This window comes from Rhopalosiphum padi, chromosome 2, assembly GCF_020882245.1.
Source record: "Rhopalosiphum padi isolate XX-2018 chromosome 2, ASM2088224v1, whole genome shotgun sequence".
Lineage (NCBI taxonomy): Eukaryota > Metazoa > Arthropoda > Insecta > Hemiptera > Aphididae > Rhopalosiphum > Rhopalosiphum padi.
The window spans coordinates 83,834,858-83,861,689 of record NC_083598.1 but is presented as its reverse complement, the minus strand read 5'-3'; the positions used below and the strand labels follow the sequence as shown (position 1 = coordinate 83,861,689).

At 30.4% G+C, this 26,832-nt stretch overlaps 1 long non-coding RNA gene across 1 annotated transcript in view; it reads right to left on the bottom strand.

The window, feature by feature from the left end:
- LOC132921255 (uncharacterized) overlaps positions 1-19,918 on the bottom strand; it is a 43,837-nt gene extending 23,919 nt beyond the window's left edge. Inside the window, exon 1 of the long non-coding RNA XR_009660846.1 lies at positions 19,449-19,918. This is a non-coding gene — a long non-coding RNA (uncharacterized LOC132921255). The remainder of the gene's footprint in view (positions 1-19,448) is intronic.
- Between the last annotated feature and the right edge of the window lie 6,914 nt (positions 19,919-26,832).

Below are 26,832 nucleotides of genomic sequence, written 5' to 3'. Positions count from 1 at the left end.
CGTGTTATAATCAATCGCTGAATTTAAATGCCATGGTTCGCTTTTTATATGCGCGTAAATCACTAAAATTCTTCGTTTATTTTTCCGAATAACAATATTTTATTATATTATTATTGTTATAAACCAAACTGACAATGAAATAAACCTCGATATTAAACGCATACGAATTAAGATTAACGCAAGAGGTGTCTAAACGGTGCTGACTGACGATTTCGAATAAATAACCACTAAGTGACTGCATAGTCCATTAAACCAATAAACCAATAATATACAATATAACTCCATTAAAAATTATCGGGTATTTTCAATATAAATATTGTTTTATTGTTGTGGAGTATTTAATTTACTTAACTATCTACATATTTATTAACTACAAGTGCAACTATATATAGACTTAGTACGACGTATAATACGTAATATTATCGATGATATTAAAACTAAAACGAATGCTTATTTCATTTTAATTAATTTACACGCTATTAATCATTAATCCACTAATGGATTTTTATTGCCGTGTTTTTTTTACTTTGTTATTTATTTTGTCACATTAATGGCAAATAGTCTATTAGCAGTTAGTTATTTTTAATTATTTTAATATTATTGTCTGTTTTCAGTGTAGGTACTGTTAATATTTGTTGAACCATAGATGTCTGATGGCCGATACAGTGAATAGTGGTACTGACTATTGAGATTTTAATAACGATGTAATGTACATTATTATGTAATACATACTTAATGATATATCAACTGTAGTCTGTAATCCAGTAGGTATATTATAATAGTAAAATAATTAAAACTGTTACTGCTATAACAGTAAAACCTAATACAAATTATTGTAGTTTAAACGTTTAGCTTAACATAATTTAAAATCTTTGGTGTATACTGTATATAACGCAAATATCTGCCGTACTTTTGATGTATCTACAACAACTATAAATATAATTGAAAATTACCTACTTATTTAATCGCGGAAAAATAAGCCACGAGAAAAACCTTCGGGTAAAAAAATCCACGGATATAAAACTCACGTAAAAAAAAACCCAAGGAAAAAAGCTCACGGATAATAAATTCACCGAGAAAAATTTACAAATTATAACATATTATTATAATAATAATTCTCCATTTCATCCTTCATCCTATAAATTATATGAGCTTTAGACTTCGTTTGTGTTTTTATTTGTTTATTTTTTTAGTTGTTGAAGTTTAAACTTATGAATTGTAATGCTTTAGATACAAGTGAAATGGATATACATACAATATACCTTTTAATAAGTTGAATTTTTATTACCCGACTATTGATGAATATGATGGTATTTTATAGTCGTATAAGCAAAGTACATTTAATTTATAACGGTTATAATACGTATGTTATTAACTTTATAACTTTATAATATAAAGCATATACTGTTGGAAAATCCAAAATAACTTGGAGGTATATAGAGAGATTCGCTATAAATCGATTTGTCATTCTAATCTTTTATGGTTCATTTTTTGTTACAGTTTAAGACTTAAGTAATCAACAAATATTTTAAAATATTACAATTATTATATGGCACTTGTATAGTTTTATTTCGTGGTCATTTTTTCCGACTACCCTACTTATAAGATTTATAACCTAAAATTAATTTTTAAATTATTCAAACTTTAACTTATTATTTATTAATATTGACAATTTTTTATAGGAAAACGGTTATTAGAGAATAATCTATCACCAACTTTATTTACATATTGTTTTTATATAATATTTTTCATATATCATAATATATATACGACATATACGTCATATAAACAGTCACGTATAATATAAATAATTAATACTTTTAAAATTTAACTTTTTTTGTATTATTTAAATTTTATCTTAATTATTTTTTCATGACAACACATACTATAAATTGATTTTTTTTTTTAATTTAAAATCAGCTGTAAATACAATGTAGTTACATTTATAATTCAGAAACAGAAATATACAAAAAGTATCCAATAATGAGTAACAGAAATGCGTATAATATCGACCAATCGTATAATATACGTAATATTAAATATTGTAATGACTAATGAGTTCAAGCAAAACTAATTTAATAATAAATTTATTTTTAAAACACTTTTGTTTTCATATATAATAGAACAATTAATTTTAAGTGAGGGTTTTATTTTTTATTTTTGTGGTATTGGTATGTCATATTTTTTTATATATATATTTATAGCCAACAACCGTTGTATTGTTCTGAAATACTTCGAGTAGGTACCAATGTTTTTGACGACCCAGTTTCATTCTTTGTTTGTTCAAGAGGCGTCTTGTTCGAGGCGGAAAAAATTTAAATTTTAAATTTATATGATTTACAGCACCGAAAGCAGGAAGTACCTATACCGTGTGCGTCTTATATTTTTATCAAATTGTAACAAACACATAGCGAAAATATATACGATACCTATTATTGGGGAAGACGGTAATTGTTTATTAGCGAACTGATAACAAGGTTAATACCTGCCAGCTAAACATGTACCTGTCGCACACGTGTAATAATATTCGTCGTCGGCAGAAATATAGCACATGACAGACGATATTAGTTGTCATGAGGTACATTGATTAGAAAACTAAACAAACAAGTATAATTAATTACGAGAACAGTAATTGGTTCAAGGTAAAAAAATCAAATACGTATTGTTTTCATTTTAAACACAATTATGTTCTAGTCAAATGCATTTATTGCGCAGCGGACAATTATTATTTTAATTAATTATTTTTGAAAACTGGTTTTTGTCAATTACACATTTTTGAAAGCCAATTAACATATATTTTTGTTCGTTAATTTATTTGTTTGTGCCGGTAGAGTACGTTTACACATTATATTATATTTAATTGAAATGTGGCTAATGGGCGTGTATAATATTATGTAAGACCGAAATATGGCGCCTTAATTTAGGGTTCCGCATATTTCAGCCGTGTTTGTTTGGTTGCAAGACTACTTTGATTTAAGGAGAAATCGTTTTTTCTTTTATTATTAATAATAATTTATAAATTATCAAATGTTCATAATATTTTTTCTCTGAAACAAAATTGTTATAAACACTAAACGAAATTAGAACAAATAAAGTAATTATGTAATTATATGATATTAATCACGAAGTATAATAATATATCATCAAATAAATAAAGTAATTTCCTCACAATTTACAGATTGGAAGATACATATATTTATAATTTAAGTTTAATCATTTTAATATAATTAATATCAGATTAAAATTAATGCATTTTGAAATCATTTTTATTTATACATTAGTATTAATAATAAATATTCATGCTCTACATTGAGTTTACATTAATTCTATGATTGTCTTATAAATGCTTTAGATTTTTATAATTAATATTTCTTAATTATATTTTATTAAAGTTTGTTCGTTAAACTAATTAAAAATAATAAAAAACACACAATTTAATTAAAAAAAATATATTAAAACTCATGGTATTGGTTACCAATTTGTATTAAAATGGTTTCACGGAAATCTTAAAAATATGTGTTTTTTTAAACTTAAACGCTTTAATTGAGTATTTTACAAAACAATAAGGTAGATTATTGGATTTTTTTATGCACGATATTATGCTAATTAATATTTTTCTTTTTAATTCAAGAATAATGAACTGTATCACAATTAATTAAAATGAAAACATAATAATGAAACGATTTATAAAAATTAAATTTTAATAAAAAAAAAAAATAATAATAACCAAAGACCAGTGTTTTAATTGCATAAGAAATAATAAATTATATACTTGAAATATCAATATAATTTTAATTACGTTTTTATTTCATATATATACTTATTATAATATTTATGTATATATATATTGTATATTACCTTTTATCGAAAGTTACCAAAAAAAAAAATGTACATAATGATTTTATTCATTATTTATAAATATATACTATAATAGTGAAGTTTATTATACAAACGAATAAATATTATGTATCATTAGTTATTAATTATTATATAATATCAGCACTCAACAGGAATAGAAAAATGATGCAATCTAAATTTGTAAAAATGCAATAAAAGTTAAAACTTCAAATAAAAATTAATAGTGTCACGAAAGTAGTGAAGTATACTATACCTTTAACAGATATTTAAGGTTGTAAAATTCTACATTATTATTTATAAAAGCTTGAATAAATTGATATAAAATATGTTTTAGTAAAAAATATGTTTTCTACATTTTTTTCATCAATAGCGAACCACAATGCATTTATACATTTACACTAAATAGTCTATGTATAATATATTATTATATAATAATTATAGATTTTAAAAATGATTTTTAATTAATCACGTAGACAAATTAAACATGTTAACGCGGTTACAATATTACGACCGAGTTCGAAGTATTGTATTATGATTATATATTTCTGTATAATAATCGTTGTATATAATATTGTTATCGATTAACAAATTAAGATATCATACTTCTGATGATACACTTTTGGTCTTGGGCCATATCAGGACAGTGCATGAATATTAATGTGACTGTGTGTGTGTTTAAAAATGCGTAATCTAATAAAAAAAAAAAAATGCTTAATTATAGGCGGCGGCTTCGGTGGCGCCAGACGAGTTGACTGCAGGAATAATCGTCATATTATTATTACAGCATCATGACTGCAATGTACGTACGACAATTCCAACAAAAAGCTTTTAGCGAAGTTATGGGTCTGTGAGGGGTTTGTTTGAGGGGAAAGGGAAAAATGGTGCTTGTCGGCTTCGTTAACTTGGTATAGTTGATTCTTATACTTTCGAGAATTATATGTGGTTATGCAACGTTTAATAAATTACTGAATATTTTACTGATTGAAAAAGCATGGTTTGTACTAAGTACCTAGTAAATTTAGGTCCCCGAATTGATTATATGACTTTTATAGAACCATCCATTTATAAATGAATCAATAAATATAAAATTTAATAAAATAGTTATAGGTATATAATATTATATTCTCTAAAATTCAGAACTATTCAAAAACGTGCATTTTAAAATTCTTAACAGGCAAAAATATGGTAAATCAATTCATAAGTAATATATTTTTAAATTAGATAATAGCAATAAATAAAATACTTTAAATAAATTTATTGATATTTGTATACAATTTTATTTTATTATACATATAGTACCTTTTATCATTAAACAATATATTAATAAAATAAATAGATAAGGTTAGGCAATTTTTATTTTATTTTTAAATTTTCTTATACGGAATAACTACTATACGGCTATATATTATACTTACACATTAAATATACACAGACAAGTATCAAAAAAGCGACGGAAGTTATTCCTATAGACAAAAGGACACACTCTTATCCAAAACTTAAACACACTACACAACGCACAATAATATTTCTTTTGTATTCATGTATAATTTTTAATTTTCTTTCAAATATTTTTTTTTTTTTTAGGTTGCAGTAACGAGTAGACGAATAAAACAATTTATACAAAGTGGTTTACAAATTATCAATAAAACTACTCAAGTTCACGAGGACGAGATCTTCAAAGTCTGTAAGTTTTAAAACAATAGTTTTGTTTGATTTAACGTTAAATTTGAAGAAATTATTTCCATCTATCAAATATTAGTTGAGATATCTATATATCAAATTAAGTATACGTCTTATTTAAATGTCATTGTAAAGTTAATAAAATCTCTTGCAATCTTACATTTTATAATTTCTAAGTAGATATTTTATAAAAACAGAATGTTTAAAATTGAAAAACGTGAAAAATATAATATAGACCATGTTTAATGGACATTCATCAGACTTGTGATCATCTGTACACCTTTAAAGATACAATGTTAAAAAAATCCAGATAAGTGTATATTATAATATCATAATATTATATTATAAAATAAATATATTACGTACATTACAATACAAAAACTATACTCGTAAAATTGATTTATGGCAAGCATATGTCAAACACGCCGCCAGCGACTTATTTTTAAGTGGTCTCGTACATTGAAAAAAATTTAAATGATTTAATTGCTTATAAATCCAATTATTTATAGAATCAATTTTTTTTGTGGCCCACAATATTTTCACAATATTTTTTACACAGGTGTTTTGAATATTTTGAGTTTATGGTCCTGATTTAATGAGACGAAATCGTTGTTCAATATTATATACAATGTATATTATACATGTTATGGGAGAAAAAAAATTGTAATCATTTGCATGTTAAATAAATTACATTCTCATTTTACTATTTCAGCGATTTATCTCTTGATAGAAGTTTATTATTTGAATTTTGAACAAAATTTGTTTTCAGCTGCAGAAATTCTTTTAGTTTTTCTAATTTTAAGTATAATATTAAATAAGATTATTGTCTAATGTCTAAGTATTTTTTTTATGAAGACGAGACACTACAAGACTACAGCGTATTTTTCGGCGAACGTATCAAAGGATTTGTTTTTATTATATATATCAGGATATTGCTTACGGCTTCTTATGTATAGACTATAGGTACTATAAAAACGTATTATATTTATTTTTTACGTAAATTACTTCTTTTGTGTTCAAACGGTTAAGAAACAAAAAAAAAATTAACTTAGTAATAGCAGACTTAGTTCGCAGATAGGTATATACAATTTACATCTTGCTACAGTGTTGTACACTGACCATGCTGATGTAATAATTCAAAATGTTTTATTATAATATTTTTTATCAAAAGTAGTAGGTACGGTAGGAAAATTATGTCGCAAACTCTCAACAATACATATACAAAAAAATATGAGTGTATGAGTTTTAAGATGTATTTGAATAATTTTTTTTTTTATATTTAACAGTCATGAAGATTTAATTAAGATAATGTTTTTTGTTCAAAATATATTGATGATGTACATACATTTTGTTTGAGGAATTAGAGGATTATTAGTAAGTTCATACTTACACGTAATTTCTCCCGCGTAAATACATAGTGTTTTTTTTTTTTCATCGCTTTGCAAGATGACATGCGGTGGATACGGGATAAAAAAAACCGACTTATTAATTCCAATATTACATCAGCTACACTTAACTGACAAACGTGATTTAAAGATATTTCCAGAAACTTTATAATAGAAAGAAGTCATACAGTTATAAGTGCTAGTTAGAAGTGGATTTTTAAAAAGAAAGAACGAAGAAAAAATTACTCTTGACTTATATCGTATCGCAGTCAACGTAAATTAAAAAAAAATAAAAACCTGCGTCCCACGGAAAGACTAATTAGATACGTGCAATACGCGTAAATATAATTCTTTTGTAATATTATATCTATTACGAGCAAAATAGGAAGTATTATATCACGGGTACGGTGCACAATGCCCGATTTTTGAGGACAAAGTATGAAAAAGTTTAGATTGTTCGGGTATTGTATATCTTAAATATTGAAAATTAAGCATCTTATAACTTTTAAACAGACGCCTCGAATATTGGTTACCTATTATAAGTTTTTAAATATAATACTATACGTTGAATTTTTGTTACCGTCTACTAATGAATATTTAAAATATTTAATATTATTAATTAAAAGCGGTTTGACACGGATCAAATGAATATTAATTATCGTTAAATTATGGTTATTTTAATTAATTACTTATAAAATGTAATAAATACTAATAATACATAATAGTGTATTTTTTTTTAGATACCTGCACAACTATGACATTTTAAGTCGATCAAAGTCGACCAGATTTTTACATTTTCATCAGTGGATTTTGCATAATGCATTGCAAGTATCTATATCGTACTTTCGGTCTACGAAATCAAAAAATATTCTCATCACTTTTTTTAGAGATAATTATACTGGTAGTGCCTCATTAATCATTTACTTGGATAAACAACTTCCTTGCATATTTGTATCAAACAAAAAACGTATTATTGATATTTGACATAAGTGTGCGCTGTATTTAAGTCGTTTTGTCCACTTGGTTCCGGGCAGGTCGGACACTAGCGTACTAGTCCGGCCAATATATAGGAAAAGTTAGAATATTATATATAATGATCGTTTTTACGTATCCCAGAATGCCCGGGCATTGTAGTAATACTGTTGTAATGTTCGGGGATTTCATATTTTTCACGAGACATAATACATAATATATGATTATGCGATTTCATCGATCGAGTTTATACGATAAATTATCGCCTCTCAAAACGATTTGACATTGCTATATTTGCTAATATTATTTCACACCATACATAGACGTTATTGTACAGTCTATACAAAGCATAATATATATAAGTACACGAATCCTTTCGTTACGACGCGGTTCACATATTTTGACGGCAGGACCAGTGGCGTAGCAATAAGGACAAGGCAAAGTGTTGAAGGGGCGCAAAATTCTACTTTGAAACTAGTATTTTTATTCTACCTTCAGAACGACATTTTATTTCATTTTGAAATGTGTATGATTTTGTTTATTTACACCCGATACGCGTGAATTTAATGACGAACTTATGATAACAGTATAAGGAAAATCCCAAACTGTTCCGTCACTATAAATATTATTGTTATTAACGCGTACGTTAGGTACATTTTTTTTTTTTAATTGGTAAAAAGGCGCTTTTTTCTGAGATCGCCATGGGCGCTAACGAGCTAGACTTCTCACGTTACTGGGCGGCTAGGACGGCGTGTCGAAATGAAAACAAATCCTATATAGCTGTGGTGCGGTGCCTGAAAGACACATATTATAATAATATATAGTAAGTCATACTTACTAAATACCTATTGTAATATACGCGCGTAGTACACACCGGAGACGAATAATATATAAACGAAATAAAAAAATAAAAAAAACACCCCGAGGGGCCCAACGAGAACGGGACGAGATATTATAACGAGGGAAGATATTATACAAATTTGCGCGAACGACGCGGTGTAATAATAATTATTGTTGTCGGGCTCGGGGCGGAAAGAAGAGTACACCTGTATATACATATACGTATAAAGCGCGGTATAATATACTAATATAATATTAATACACCTCTACACGTAAGTATTTTTTTTTCGCGTGTTTCGCGCGCGTTTACCTCGGCAGCGCTCAAATTTATAGCCATTAACGGCGGCGGTGGCGTTTATCCATTCAGCGCACGGCAATGCCGCCGTAGTACCGCCACGCCGACGCGCCCCCGCGCGCGCTATACCCTCGAACCGTCACGTTTTAATTCCGACCATAAATCGTCCGCTCGGTCGCATGCAAATGTGCGCGGGCGCGCGCGCGTTCGCCTTTATTATTGTCATAGAAGTCGTTCGGGGGGTGGTGCGCAGGGGAAGGGGAATTATATAATTTCCATTATTATAATATATATATATTACGAGTGCTCGTGCGCGGCAAAGGGGTGCGCGGCACGTCCTCTCTCCTGCAGCGGAGAAGCGACCGTGACGGGGCGCGGGGACGACAGGGGTGGAGCGGGGACCCGTGAGACACGGGCCGGTGGATCTCACCCCCGCGGGTTTGAGAACCTCACCCCCGCGGACGATGGCTCTAGCCGTGGCGCGGTCTAATTAAACCCCGGAAACCGGCCGAGGCGCTCGGTGGAGGGTGCAATTAAAACGGACCCGCGGAGGGGTGAGGCGGGTTTTTTTTTGTTTGTTTCCGCCGGGTGGCGAGTATAACGTGAATATATATATATATATATAAGTGTTATATGAATAAAATAAAAAAATAAAATAAGAATGAATATAAACTCTGCTGCTGCAGCCGCACGGGTTCTTCGCCGCTGCTGACGATGGGGTTGCGGCGGTATTGATTTTTTTTCTTTTACCTCTCCCCCACGCGCAAGAAAAGGGGTTGCGATGTGTATAAAAAAAAATAAAATACAAAAAATCGCCCGTGCCAAAACGAGAGGGTTGAAGCGCCGAACGCAGTAAAAAAAAAAAAAGGGTTCCCTTTCATCGTTGTCGTTTTTTTCCTCCCTATCGCTGTTAGTTTTTTTCATTACTCGCGCGTTTTCCTTCAAGATTGCCTCGTAATGCAGCCGAAATATCGATCCGACCGCCACCACTGCCACACCGTACATTGCCCCCCCCTCAATCCTAAAAAAGAAAATAAAACTCCCCGCACCGACATCGCGGTCTTACGCTCCTTGTATCTCGCACTCATTACTTTTTAAGACAGATTTCTCTTCTTTATATACGTTTTCCGACGTTCCATCAAACCGAAAGACACGCAGGCATACCAAAACGAGTTCGTGATCTGCTATACCTATGTCTCTCGTATCATCGTCATCGTCATCACGTATTCGCGTGCCTATAATATATTATTATTTATACGTACCTACCTATTACACCTGTATGTGTATATAGCGTATACATTATAAAAAAAAAAAAAGTGGTCACCGAGCGCACATCGATTCCTACTCGGTGACTTATTGTTAATACACTTTAATCTATATGTAATAATAATAATGATAATAATAATAGGTGGATAAACGAAGTTGGAATATTACATTATTGCGATAAAATATTACAATAATATGCTATCGACAATCATCAAAGACGAATCGCGTGGTTCTCTCACGCGTGTCATACGCGTACTTATATAAATTATAATAATCGTTTATAAATAGGTTTTCGTGATTTCATAGAATACCGCGTTTAGAAGTTATCTACTTCCAACACAATATGATAAACTACGCCGCTAAGTATATATTGGCACATTTTTTAATGTAAATTCCGATTTCTTTCGATAATATTAAGTAGTAGGTACATTTTATTTTTGCAACGTTTATGAATTTTTAATGACCAATACAAACAAGGTACAAAATTGATTAAGATTAATCGACATTGATATTCTAACGTCATAATAATTTAAGAAGCGATGATCGTTATTATAATGGTCTGTCATCACTCATATACTCACAACCTATTATATGTATAGGTGGTGATTTCACTTGATTTTTTTAGCAAATAGTTATATACTTACATATCTATGGTACGACTGCGTGAAATAAATGATTTCGTATTACCATCAAAGTGTTTTGAATATTATTTATTTCAAAATGTAAGCGATATACATTTACTACTACTCGCATATCATGTTTGTATAATAAATTATAAGTAGGTACAATTATTATACATTATGTAATACATATGATGACGATTAGATCATTAAGAGCTTCGGCGCGTTTGTTTTGGAAAATCACGAGCAGTATTAAAACTCGACACGGTATATTATATTATACTGAATACTAAATTCACAAAATGATGATTTCATTGATGAATCAAACATAGGTAATTATTAGAAATGTGACTTTTTAATGAACATAATAGTATAATAGCCCTGCTATTACCAAGCGACGAGTACATAGTGCAATAGTATATACATTATACATAAGTATAATATATATATATATTATATATATTGCTTAAATAAATTATATATTTTAGCTTATGTATTAACTGAATGTATATATATTAATATATAATATACTTTTATAGTTTTATACCATATACCGTGGTCATATTGTAGTTATAAAGTTCAGTGAGGGACAGTGGCCTTTTAAAACGATAAACAATCGCAACAACGTAATATTATAATAAAACGAATAATTATAAGAATAAAAATGAATGATGAAATCACATCTATACACATATTCTATTATTTATTTTGTAATTAAAATTCTAAAGCGTCCCTTGTGGTGCGTCGTTATCGTCGTACATATAATATATATAATATTTGTATTCGTTAGGTACTATTCTAAAGGCAGGTGGTGAATTTACCTAGGAATCGCGGTGAAAAGTAATGAATTAATCCAAATATAATATTATATTATAGTAAATTATGCAGATTTATGATTACATATTAACTTAATGATATTGTGTAATCGGTGACGTTAAATTTATGCGTATATATACAGTGCCGATCGTTTTAGAACTCGTTAAAATATATCCTGAAAAGTGGCTGATGTCACTTGAATTCAATAATATTATTTTCCTATTTCTTTCTAGTAAAATATAATGTATTGAATTGTTTAGTTTTTATATAATAAATACATATAAACGAAATCTTATTTAATTGTTTAATCTGCCATAGTTTGTGAGTTTTATCGTAAGACCATTTTTAATGTGATTAAAAAAATAAATATTCAACAAAAATGCTGTATGCGTTGAATGTGAAATAAACATTTTAAATTATAAATGATGTACCGTTGAAATTTATAATTTATGGCACTCGAACTAGGGCTAATGTTTTGAATTTTTAACGTGTAATCCAGCTGCAGAACGACCGATATCGTTTTTCTTTTTACAACCGCAATTGGAGATTAAGTACCTCTATGATGTGCGGATGCTGAAATGAATGCTAATCTATGAAAGCTAAGATTGTCATACTAATTTTAGACATTAATAAGTGTAGTACCTAATGCGTAAACATTTTTCGAGTTAATCGTCTGTCTCGTGTACTTATAAGAAAATATATAAAATATAAAAATTCCCTTTTCGTAGAATACTTTCTACTATTTCACCCCTCTTGTCCAGGAGGTGCAAACATTCTTAAAAGATTATTTCTTCCCTACATATAACAGACAATAAAAACAACTAATTCTACGATGGAACAATTTTTCAGTATACAATTTATAACCTTGGTAACTGAAGAAGTTAAGTAGCTATTAACAGATGCCACAGTTTATGCGATGTATTGTTACTGTAGCTGACATTAACTAGATCATCATCTTTTATTGACTATTATGCGTAATCACTAAGCGAAAAAAAAAATAACGTGACGCATAAAATCTAATGTCCTATTATTTTGGTTAAACGGTAAAAATCCTACCTTTTTTTTACGTTAAGCGTGACAGTACATTCTGCAACTTTTTTGGTACCACCCAAATGCTCTCTACCATGTTCTCAACCTAAATTATACGTTAGTTGAGGTTAGGGTTAGATCATAGGCATTCCACAGCAGACAAGGGCGTCAAGGAATATGACTGTCTTGCGATACGATAATCAACCTGATTTTCTGATAATATTATAGTCATTGTTAACGACTCATTAATCATTTCCTGTTTTGAGAACAATATAATATTATATTATTTAACGAGTACAATAATTTTATAAGTTGGCGTTTATTTTATTTTATATTTTTGTGTTTATTAGTTTTCTGCAGTCATATTTGCAGCTTTGTTGTGGGATGATATAGCAACAACGACCGTGAATGTCGTTTATATAAAAGGGTTATTGGAGTAACTGGCCTGCACTAAAATACGCTCCACCGTGTCGGCATTCGGCATCATAATCCACGTACAATACCGACACGGGAAAAAATGCGACTCATGAATATTGACTGCTGTGCATAACAAGCAACGGCCATAATCATGATATGATATTATTATTATATAATATCTGCTGGACAACTGAATATTCGAGTCCAATTTCTTCGAGGCAAATCCCATCGTAAAAAAAGAATCACGTGGCCAAACGAATATTGAAACGGTATACATATGGCAAAGAAAAGGTTCAATAAACGGTAAATTTTCCGATTGTTTTTACTTTTTTAACTTTTTGTTGTTTGTATTGTATTATTAATGAAAAATGTTAGATAGGTACCTAATAATTTGTTATAAAATTATCATGATAATACTTTTTATTTATTTAGCAGTGTTGAGTTATTTATGATATAGTGTATATGCACGTTATTATTGACTATTGTATCACTATAAGGATAATATCTTTGTTTGATTGATGACTTTTAAAAAAAAAAATAGAATAGATAATCTTTAATTTAATACATATATTACAATTAGTTTACAAATCATACAATATCTACTAGAAAGTTGAAATAATGAAAATAAATAATAAAGATAATAATATTTATTTTTATAATATAATTATTTTACTATTTGTATTTTATTTTTGGATTATTCGTTTGCTTGAAAAAGTCAGTTTGAATATATTATTTTTTTTATAGAGGTGTGCTGTGTGCCTGTGTTACTAGTATGCAGTTTGCACAGCTTCTTCTCAAACCATATTCTATTGTAGATTGAGATAAGGCATAATATGATTTTAACAAATGAATATTTAAAATGTGTATAATTAATATAATATTAAGTATATTTGTACCGTTTTTGGTTTATTAATTAGGAGCAAAAAACATAAACATAAGAAAGTACCCATTAGAAATAAAAGCTAACAAACCAGGTGCGCAAATGATGAGGGTGCTAAACCAGGGGTGCCAAACATACCCAAGCCCCCAACAATTTTTTTTTGCTTATTTACACGCATCAACTGAACTCACTAACTAAAAAATAAAATCAATCTGTGATGATTTTGTTTTCGATTTGTGAAATGTATAAAAATGTGGGCCCCACATAATAATATATTGGCATTGCAATAAAAAAAAACGTCTGCGAAAAACGTCTCGCAATATGTCGATCGAATCTTTTCTTGGAAAATTGTCTATTTATGGACAGGATTTCCGTGTAGATACAGCATGTACACAGATTTTCCACGCATTAGTTGGAATATACAATAATACACTAGTCACGGACTCGCAGAACACACAGACACGACTGACCGTTAATACAATATCTTATCATAATATGTTAATATAATAATATGAAATAAAAACATGTGGTTCAATCACTGCAGGATGGTCTTTCCTTCATCGTCGTATATTGTATATATATATATATTTAAAAAAAATATATGATCGAAGTTATTATAACAATATTATGCGATTTTGTATTTAATTCATTCGTAGTAAATAATACACATAAAATGTAATTGGTGCACAATGCACATAAATAATGATAAGTCACACTACTTGGACTTATTCAAAATATTGCTCAACATTTCCCTTCGAACGTATTTATTAATAAAAAATTTCAGAGTATTTTGGATTGCTTTTAAATAATACCCTAAATAGTTATAATGTATATAAAAAAAAGTTAGGATACATCTTTGTACGACTGCAGTGTATATTGCAGTTACGTGGTGGTGACTCGCCCAACTTTGTGCAATCCAGCGCGTTACACATTATTATTATTATTATTTGAAATCAGCTGATCAATCATCGCTTTCGTAAAAAAAATAACAATTCCGACATCCAAGCGGATAAAAACTGGGTTTATCGTCATAAATTTCACCGTTTCGCAATTTTATGAAGCTTATATGGGAGATGTTATTGTTACGTGTGAATAAAATATTAGGTATATAATATACTGCAGGATAGGTACCTAATATTATGATTGATATTAACCATTAAATATACATTTTTTATAGTTGTACCATCACTTTTCAGTATTCGCTATATAATATTACGTTATGCCCCGCGCCGAGGTGAGCTAGTCGAGACGAATGCCCAATAAAGGGAATCGTTAACCGGACAGCTTTTAATTTGATCGTACTATAACCAGGCGAATTTCAAACGATTTTGTTCATAAACACGTGTAATGTTGTGTTATACAATTACACGTTATATTGTTATGTCATGATTTACGAATAAAAGTCATTTCAGATAAATTCTATAAATACTAAATAGTTTATGGTGTACACGTGCCAGCTTATTAATCGTCTGAAGAGTCGTAACTTATAAGACGCACGTATCTATATCATATTAATAATATAATAGAGTTTACTATTCTGTACACACTATATATACTATAATATTACGTAAGCATTAATCAATGATTCCTGATGATTACGGGGGGAGGGGGTAGCACCACTAAAAAATAATAATAACAATTTAACTTTTCAAATAATAATTATAATTTCTTCTCTGTTAACTTTTGCTACAGTAATGGCTAAAATACTAAGCACCAATATTTCGTATAAATAATATTGTTTTGTCGGCTTTAGAATATAATATTAGTAAAATAAAAGTATTCATATAAATAATATTCTTTTGTTGTTTTTTTAAATTTTTTGTTTACTTTAGCTCGAGCTTTGTCGTCTGTCCTCTAATCAACGCTATTTTTTTTTACACAGTTTCTTTGTTTTTACACCTTTACTTCTGAATTTTATGTACGTTTCAAATTGAACCTCTTTTCGAATTATGTATGTTTGGATAGCTAGTGTAAAACGACATACTTAGTTTTGAGTGAAAAATTTCACAACTGTTAGTATATAACGGTTGCAGCTAATAGAAAATTGTGCCCAAATATTAGGGGGGAACATAAAGCGTCTGGTAAAATATAGTTTTCAAAAAATAAAAATACAGTCAATCCATATACAATATACGCAATCCGGTCATTTTCAACAGGCTGTATTGCCAATAAGTTGTCAACCAAGCAGTCTATGATATTTTCAGGCACAAAAAAGGGCAATCCAAAAATTATTTTAAATAACGACAATAATCTGTGTTATCACTTATCATTATAATGTTTTTTAGGTCCTAAACTTTGGATTTTTCTCCACAAACTTTGCGCCAAATCAAATCGACATCCTCTTATTTATGTATTAGGGAAGATGTCCTCTATATAGAACTGTGTATTGCTAGTTTAAAATCTATAAAATTGTCAGTAGGAGAGAACGATATACCAACGGATATGGACTGACGAATTACATGTTGAAATGCACGCACATGACATACGTATAGTATTAAACTAGTTGAGTAGTAAAAAAAAAACACAAGAGGTAAATACACATCATTTTAAAGGCCGTGGATGGTAAAAAGTTGAGTAAAGTTCTTTGGATAGCTTTTGAACATCCTTTCGACGTATTATATATTTTTTATGTCACATAACACTTTTATGTTTTGTGCATATAGAAAAACCAACTACCGAGTTTACTTTATTTAGTTTACGTTTACAAACAAAAATTGTTCACCCATGTTGGTTTTAATTCCCATGTATGCCAAAGCAGTATGATGTATTTCCTCAATGCGACTTGGTAGAGAGGGAACACACTGTACAGAATATAGATGTACGAGAGAGATGAATATTATGTCAAATTAATGATAAATAATTGTTAGTGAAAATCGGTATACCACCTTATTTCAATTTCGAGCGAATAAGTTTTGACGGTTTGCATGAAATGTCTACTAAAGCTATTATTTTCGGAGAATTACTTGTTATTTGCCTATTTAGGACTTTTTCGTCAGTTGTACTGTGGTTGTGATTGGTGTTATTCTCAATGATTATATTTGAAGGCGATAATTTAATAAAGCACTAACAATTTTTGACACAGCAAGGCCGCTGTTACGCCACTGTACATCATCTTTAAGTGTTTTGTGAAAACGAAATTCGTAGCCTTCGTAGATAATAAGTGGCTTCGATTTTTTACTATATGCAAACTCCGCGATGAATTATATTCAAATATGTATAAATTAATACAAGTTTATATGGACAAAAATTGTTTCGGACTGAATACGCATCGACAATATTAATTTTATAATTTTAAATTATTCAATTATCGTAGTTAATGCAAGTCGCACCTACGGCAGATAATACGATAAAACGATCGGCCTTATCTTTATCATATTATACAAAGATAAAACTGTTCACGTGTGTCGAATATTTCGTTTATCGATTACCGCTACGTAGTCACCATCGCATCCACCTGCAGATACATGGATAATGATAATTACTCGGGCCACAACTCATACACATCCGTACCCTCAATCCTCGCAGAGGAGGGCGTAAATTCTAATGTTTAAAGGGGTGTCAAAAGCCAAAAGGCAAAAATGTAATATCGTGATGGAATGGATAATTATGATAATAGCAACGTTCATTTGATATGTCGAACGAATACATTACGCAGCACCGCTGCCTGCAGTTTCTAAGTAAATTTATTTGTGACAATTATACCATATCATCCAGTTTTCCTAATATTTGTATAGCTATGCAAATCTTTTTAACTTTTCCCGACAGCAGCGATAGAATGGTCATTACTCATTTAAAAAATTATAAAATCATATCTCAGTAGCTCTAATAATAGTTACAACAAAGCCTAAAAATTATTTATTAGTTTTAAGTATTGAACATAATGAAGTATCAACAATAGATTTTTATGTTCCTATAGATCAATCTTCTAAAGCAAAGACATGAAAAAACATTTTAATATTCATGTACTTATATTAATATTATGTATTTTTAAATTTATAATAATTATTTAAAATTGACATTTATTAACTAAAGAAGACATTTCAAAAACATTTATAGAAATAAATATGTATAAAAATATATTATATATATATTGTATTAATTTAGTGTTGAAACAATTTATGTGGAGAGGGGGGGCGTAATTTTGATATTTATGCCACTGCAACTAAATATGTACTATGAAAACAATGCGAAGGTAACGGTATAATCAAAGAAATCTTTTTACAGAATTTCATAAATTAAAAAATAAATTGGCTTATAAAAATTAAGCTTGAAAAAAATGAATATCAATAGATACATGATAACTGATAAGTGATAAGTATATTAAATCATGTTATAATCTAAAATAACTATAATTTATTAATATAGTACATTATGAGTATGCAAAGGTGGGGGATTACCTGCAGTTGAAAGTTAATTTATATTTTATATAGTTGACTTGTTTTAACTTTTTAAATATACATTGTAATATCTTATAAGTTATAAGTTATAACTAATAATTTGAAAAATACAATCAGCCGTTAAAAATAATTCCGATATATTATATTTAATTCATGCACATAGTATACGTTTACATTGCTTTGTATTAACCTGTACGGCTGTACCTATACCTACAAAACGGTACATCCCACAAAAGATTTAAAAAAAATAATTTCATTTCCTGGATTAAACAATTGTACGCATCCTATTATATACATTATACACTGTGTTTAAACTTATAAGACCTATTCTTCTATTACTGCAGATATTTTTAAAATCTAATCTGTTGCCTGTTGTATTACTTTTTGCTAAGATAGGGTTAACGAACTTATCGAATTCGTGAACATCAAATTTCAAGAAATTCAAAAAGTTGGAAATTCGTCGAGAATTATTACTTGAAATCGAATACTCTGCACTTGGAACATTCCGAGCAGTTCGAAGGTATCAAGTTCCATATCGATTTACTATTATAAATATAATTTTTATCTTCTAAAATATAAATAATGCCGTATATCTCAGCATACTATTTGTACATCAGGTATTCCCTGATGTATATAGTCTTTATATCAGTTAGAACATTGTATACTAGTATATTTTCGTAACGTTTGTTTAAAATCAAAATGGATTGATAAATTAAATTTTAAATTCGGAAGTATGAATTGTTTGAACAATTCGAAAAAAAGTCGAAAATAAAATATGGATTCAAACTCAATCTCGAACGATTTGAGAAAAAAATCAGAACTCGATCATCGAACTCAAAAATTTATTTGACCCATCCCTACAGTTTTTGCTCCTTTTTGCAGCTTGTACGAGCTATTATATTACATTAACTACAGCAGCAACAACAACAATAACAACAACAAATAATTATAATCATAACACAGTAACACTGATAAGGTCGTATGATAACTTACCGATAAAGACGTCACGAAACACCAGTGTGATGGCCGATGCGTTGAACGCGCGCACGCGTGTGTGTATGTGTACAATATGCGCGGGCGAGTGAGCGTACCAGTGCGCGTGTGCGAGTGGGCGCGCGCGCGATCGCGTGAATGGCGTGCAGCACGTGGTGTGCACGGCGCGCGAGCGCGTAATGCGGTCGCACGTCCAGGCGGTGGACGCGTATGACGGAGCGCAGAGCGTCGTGTGTAGAGAGCACGTGGCGCGCCGCCGACTACTGACCGCCGGGGCGACACATCACGCGGGCGTACGTGACGTGTGCGTATATATATATATATATCGTATAGATGTAAACGTGAGCGTACGTGGTGTCGGAGCGTATGTATATACCTACTGCTACGTCGTCGTCGGTGTGCGCAAATTCCGCGTACGGTTTGGAAATACCAGGTGTGTGTGTGTGTGTGTGTGTGCGTGTGTGTGCGGGCCGCCCGGCGCGACGTGTGAGCGTCACTGGCGCGGCGTTGGCGAAGGGACGCGCGCGCCCCGGCCCATCCGCCGTCTCGCGACCCACCGCGCACCCACGATCCGGTTAGCTAACGGGCGGCACGCGACGCGCCGCCCTTTACCGCGCTCCGCAGATCAATGGACACGGCTTTTTGACGTTCGTCCGCTACACATCAGCAGCGGCCACAGCTAAGCATCGGAATCGGTCGAGACTTGAGATGAGCAGATTTGAGATGGATACACAATATATTATTATCGTTGTGTTTAAAATAGAGTTTTGAATAACAGTGTGTGACGTTTCTTATATCTTCGGGGGAATGTTTAATATAGACAAATATGTTTTTCAAAATCAAAACGATAGTCGCACGATAAATGTGTCTGTGGAAAAGTCATCGAATCGATTTAGCATTTGATCTGAAATTTAAAAGAAGGAAGAAAGGAAGGAATGAACATATAACGTCGACGCGCGCGCTTTTTTTTTTAGATTTGTAACTGTTTATTGCGATTTTTTAAACAATTTTAAATGTACAGTGATAATAGTGAATATTAAAATCTCTTTTTTTGGTGATCGATTTTGGTTTTTTCAAAAAAGTGTGTATACAGAGAAATAATTGGTAGTTACATATTATTATGTATTTTATTTTATTGTCAATACGTTTCGTGAGAAATACCCATTATGTATTTTATCGAGTATCAAACAAAATCCAAAATCGCATTTTTTATTATCGATGTTATGTGTTTATGGTTAATGATTTCAAGTACTCATCGTGCAGGCTATTCAATTGAAACGATATACTTTGAATTGATTTTTAATTTTGCTTCAACAAGTATTTATTTTTTTTGACTTAATTATTTACAATATTATAATATAGCTATAGGCTAGACTAAAATGCAGTCGGTCCACAAAATGTATGTATTTACTAAACCCTCGTTTTTTATTTAATATAATATATAATTCATAAGTATATTTAATAGTATCTTAAAAAGTGATTAAAAGTGTGTGTCTACCAAATAATAAATCATATACAACCCTAAAAGTCCTGTAATATTATTGTTATTAAATGCTATGACTCGTGTGTATTCGTATGGTACGAGTACAGTGATTTCATAGAGATCAATTTTTATACGAATTCGTAACAGACTCGCCTTTTCCGTTCAATTGGTACCACACGACGTTTATATGTCAATTCGAAATACACAAATAATTTTTAACACAATTGTCACATTATTTACAGTATATTTTGAGTTTGGTTGTGATGCGGTCCCACCGCCGCCTCAGTTGTGTTCAATCTTCAATACTCTTCACTCGATAACTACTAAAAGTCGATTTCAATAACGTTCCTACGACAGTGAGAGTGTACCGATAGGCAGCCGCGCATCGATTATTGCTGCAAGCCACCAACGACACGTTTCTCCCTCCGTAGCTTATTATGTTGCTGTTTTCATATTTCGGAACGCACAATGTTTCATACTCACAATTATTTATACACAATATTTATTTCGTATACGTCCGCTAAAATTCACGGTGTACAATTATTCGTTAAGAATTATTATAATAAAATATTTGATAAATTAATAGCATAATATAATATTTAAAATGTTGTCCCGATAATGTAAACTCGAACATATTTAACTTGAAATATATTATGGAGCTTTTGGGGAACTATTTCGAATTTTGGCGTCCCTGTCCTATTTCATTTGTTCCCCTACCATAACTACGTCAACATACTATACCACAAAGGAACAACGTATGATGAAAATACGACTCCGCAGTTACGGGGGTTTACTGCTTGTCGTTAAACGCATGACTCGTATTGGTGTATGATACCAATTTTGACTTGCGACAGGATTACAAACATTTATAAGCCCAACTATGCCCGTATAGAAAGTGCCGCCTAGGGCGATCGCCCCAACATTAGCACTCCCCTAAGTACGCGTCTCTGATACCCGTGTTACAGTTTAAATTACATACTGCGGGATGGTTTTGATTTTTTTTTTAACATAACAGACACATTATTTACATTTTTATTTATTTTACATTTTTATTTACTACGTACCTGTACGAATGGCGTCATTAGTAGATGTGACGACTGTAGGGCTGAGATTCGTATGCACTTTAAATTTTGGCTTGTGAGTAGTTACAATTTTAATGGTGTACGATGGTCGTTTTAATATAAATCCGTGTACCTACTTATCTTTTGTTAGATGAATACACTAAATTTTATTTTGCATTTTTTTAGAATTGTTTAGAATTTCTAGGACATTTGTTAGTTTTGAAAAGTAATTATATGATATTTAAGATATTTTCACGTGTAACTTACAAATTCTTTGTATAGAATTATTGACAGTAACTTTTCGTACGCACGAAAGCGTTCGCAACCCTCGTCGAGTTTCATTGACAACAGCAATCGTAATATGTACGAGTGTACGACGGACGTCGAATAACCATAAACCGCGGTATTTGCGAGTGATATTTTACGTCAGTTCGCTGTTGTTTGCTCAGCGATCAATCGAATTGTGTTGCTGTCTGCGAGTGCGTATTTTATCACATACCATTGATTATAAATGGTATTTTAATTTTTAAATGGTCGTCAAAATATTTTTTCTTAATACATTTAAATAATACTATTAAATCGCAATACTTTTAAAAATTAATGGTATTACGTAGTCACCAGTCAATGTTGAAATGTATTTAAGATGCAGTATCTTGAATCTTGATACGTTCTGAAAAAAATTAATCTGTATTTGTACCGCTTTACCTTTGTAAGATAAAAAATATTGTGTCTTGTGTGTCTTGATAGCAGTTTCTAAGATACTATTTTAAGATACAATTAATATTATATTAGCTTAAAAAAATGTACTAATAATATGAATTTCCCATTTACTACTAAAGGTATACCAATTATATACGTTAATTACTTATTTTATATTTATCTATTAAACCTATATTTTAATTTAATTTGCTAAACTATGATTCTTCATACAGTTATAATCACTTTTTAATTATTAATTATATTTAAATTGTTATTATCGGTTGACAATGAACCTATTGTAGGTGTAAAATTATATTCAATGATTGACATAAAAACTAAAGTATTTTAAATATAAAAAATATTTATTTAATTTAGATAATAAACTAATTGAAAATATCTTATTACAGCAATGTGCATGTGTCAAAAATCCAACAAAATTATAGTTTCATAAGTGTTTTTTTTAACGCCCCGCGGAACGCATCAGCCGTGTTCCAAGGACCGTGCGTCGAGTGCAGCTGCGGCACGTCTAACTCACACGAACATTTTATCTACCGAATATATTATTCACAGGATTGTGTTAATGGGTGGCTTGTTTATTCAAGTAAAACTCTGTTAAAAACATCGCGTTACACGCGGACCAAATATTTTAAAATTGAAATCGGAAATTTGTGTAAAAAATATTTGGTTAAGTTAGGTTGTATAATGATAATAAATCAATTTGATATAGTTTATTGATTAAATGTAAATTTTTTACCTATTTTATGCAAGTAGATTATTTTTAATGTTCAACATTCAATTAGGCATTGCATTCGTGTAACTGCGATAGAATATAAAATTTAAGATTTTAATATTTAGCAGTCACTACTGATGAGTGCTCTCCCATTCTATTATTCACGTCGCTATATTATGTTTACATGTAATCAAAATTACTCACGGTACATAATATTGTAGTTATTCAATTTTCATCAAACTAAAAAAGACAGTTTTGAAGAATATTATATAGTCAGATATAGGTACATGAAAATACATATATATAATATATTATATACTCGATTCGAGATAACAATATTTTATTTTCATCTTTTATACAAATTATTATAGTAAGTGTACATAGTTATTTGCAAGTCATCTCGAATCCACAAATTTAAATAAACGTTAACGATTAGTATTCACTCTTACTGCATAATATACACCGCAATAAGCGTACACAAAAAAAAAAAAAGTTAAATAAAATAAAACGAAAAAAACGTATTCAACCCGAGACCGCTGATTACCCGCAGGATTATTTATTTTTGTTACAATAATGAACTTTCTTTTTCCCGGAACACAGTATCAAATGTAAATTTCACACCAGACGTGGTAATTTCAATATAGATGAATTTCAGCGCGTATAATACCACATGAAACGGGCGCATTGACTTTCATATTGTAATTCTTTTGAGATGTCCGACAGTCAAATTTAAATGTACATATATTATTATACGTATATACATGTATACGAATATAGTGGCCACGCTCCAAGAGATATGTCCTCTGCCGAGTGTATATACGCGTATTATACATATAAATAAAATCCTGTAGTCGTCCGATTTTCTCACCCGAAAACGTAAATAAATGTTGCCGCGAAGGGGTGAGTGCTCGTGTATAAATGCTGCTGTGTTGTGTGTTTGAGTTATGAATTTATATGTTAAAAATTATTATTAATTCCAGTGACGTCGCGATCTTGTACGGTTACCGCCATATTGCGAGAAGTAGTGAGTACAAAAACATTACGAATTATAACTTCCATACACCACAGAGGCATAGGACATTAAATATTAGGTATAATAATATGTAATATTTAATCGTGGTATATAGACGGTTCTTTAGTCTGTCGTTTTTTAGGAGGATTGTTCAGGCAAATCATCGTGCTTAGTGTAATATGACTTGTGCATTGGCGTGTACAAAGTAATAATAATTGACCATCGCGTCACACAATATAGACATTGCGCTCACGACCCGTGTCGATATTTTATGCATTTATAAATAATTACATACATCTTAAATTGCCTATCTAAAGCCCCTTAAAAATCGGGTGAACGACGAAAATTATCGGATATTTTTAAAATAAAATAATGATAACCGTTTATTTATTTATAATTTATATTATAGCAGGTAAATATATTATATAGAACTGTAGCTGTATACACAAACAATTATTTATTAAATTAACTACCCTCCGTAATAACATCTCTATTGGTCCAGATGGATTATCAGGCGATTTATTGTACACCTCAATTTTATTATACAATCTTCTTCAAGTTATGGATACTTTTACGGTATCGACGATGAAGTAGTCTTCCCTGAGATCTTAAAAATGATTTCGCTAACGCCTATCCTTAAATTCGGAAATTCAATCCAAATTACTTATTACAGATCCCTAACTATATTTAGCCTCGTCTTTAAAATCTTAAAACCTAACATGACATCGATGACTTGATGAACTGACGGTGCTTCCACCGGCCGCCTGAGCAATACTACGACAACGCACAGGACCGATCATCCGTGGCATCGATGCGTCGCCGTCGATTTATTGTCGTTCCGACGCCATTTAATTATTATTTTTTATTCGTGTTGTACGCGGTGTTACGTAGTACATTAATATTCGGTTATTATATTATCACACATTATATCCGGTTTTGATGCGTTTCGGGTGTTTTCTTTCCTGTCGCTGATCAGGTCAGACTTAATTCTATATTTGTCATGTATGTATATATTTATTATAAATCATCAACTATGTATTAGTATTAAATATTAATATATTATATTACATTAGAGTGGGTCGACCCGGTAAGGAATATTTGTATTATTATTTTATATAATATTATAACGTGGTTGTTTTGTCGTGCCGTACCTGGTCTGCATGTATTATATTCAATTAGACAACTTACAAAAACCGTCGTACAAATGTGTGGATATACGCGTCTACAAAACCAATAGTACTAAGCGCCACTTAAATTTCTGTGAATAATTCATTTTAATCATTGATAAACCACACGGCTTTCGGTAGGATCGTTAAACGAAAACACGGAATATCTCGTTCTGCAGTAATTATGCATTTAGTGTATTCGCTGTTGGTTCGTAAGTCGATGTGATCTTCTGATTTCTTTGAAACATTATCATCAGTATATACTTTCTTTATTAACAAGACTCGGGATTTCCTTCAATTCATTAGGACTTTGAATTTATCTTTGTTACTCTCATTCTCTTCGTTCTTATATCATTCACGTAATATGCAAAGCTTACAAAATGCTAAAGTTTGTTCAGAGAATAAAATTAATGAATTCAAATTGATAAACTCACTAAAGTCCCTCTATTGTGTTCTAGTTAGAACAATATACTTGAATACGTTCGATATTTCGATGTTTTAGGATCCACACGGTGCCGTCAATTTGAACGGGATCAAAGAAAGTTCTTAAATTTTGTAATTAAATTGATTCTCCTTCCCTTTTCACCAATTTAAAAGTACCCTCACGATCCACTCGTCAACGCACGTAATTTCTCATTTCGTACATCTCAACACACTACCTACATGTAGTAAATGAACCACTTAACCGTATAATGAAGACCCTCTCCTTCTCTCAACATTATTAACGTTTTAAATATACTTAACATATCAATATATCATATAATAATTTAAATTAATTAAAAATATACACATTCTACACGTTAAATTGGGTTCAAGTCCGCTGTATTTTAAATAAAATATAAATATATATTTATCGGTATTCGCATATAATTATACAGTTATAATTCTATTATCAATTATATGTGTCTAAAATAATATTACAATAGCCATTTTTTGTTGATATTTTTCTACCAAAAATAATGATTGTATTATTTTCTATTATATATTATAATCCTTTATTCGTTTCGTGTATGTAACGTATAATAAGTGTATAACTAGGAAAACGTATGAAAAGTTCGGGTTCAACTTTTCAACTACAGTTTTTTCATTTGCTATACCATGTGAAAATATTATAGAAATGTTGTTTACGTGGATTTTAATATCTTTTTCTCGTGGAAATTATCAAATTAATTACAGTGTTTTAAAATTAATCTGACATCATGGGTGTCTACAGTGAATATTAATTGAATTTTT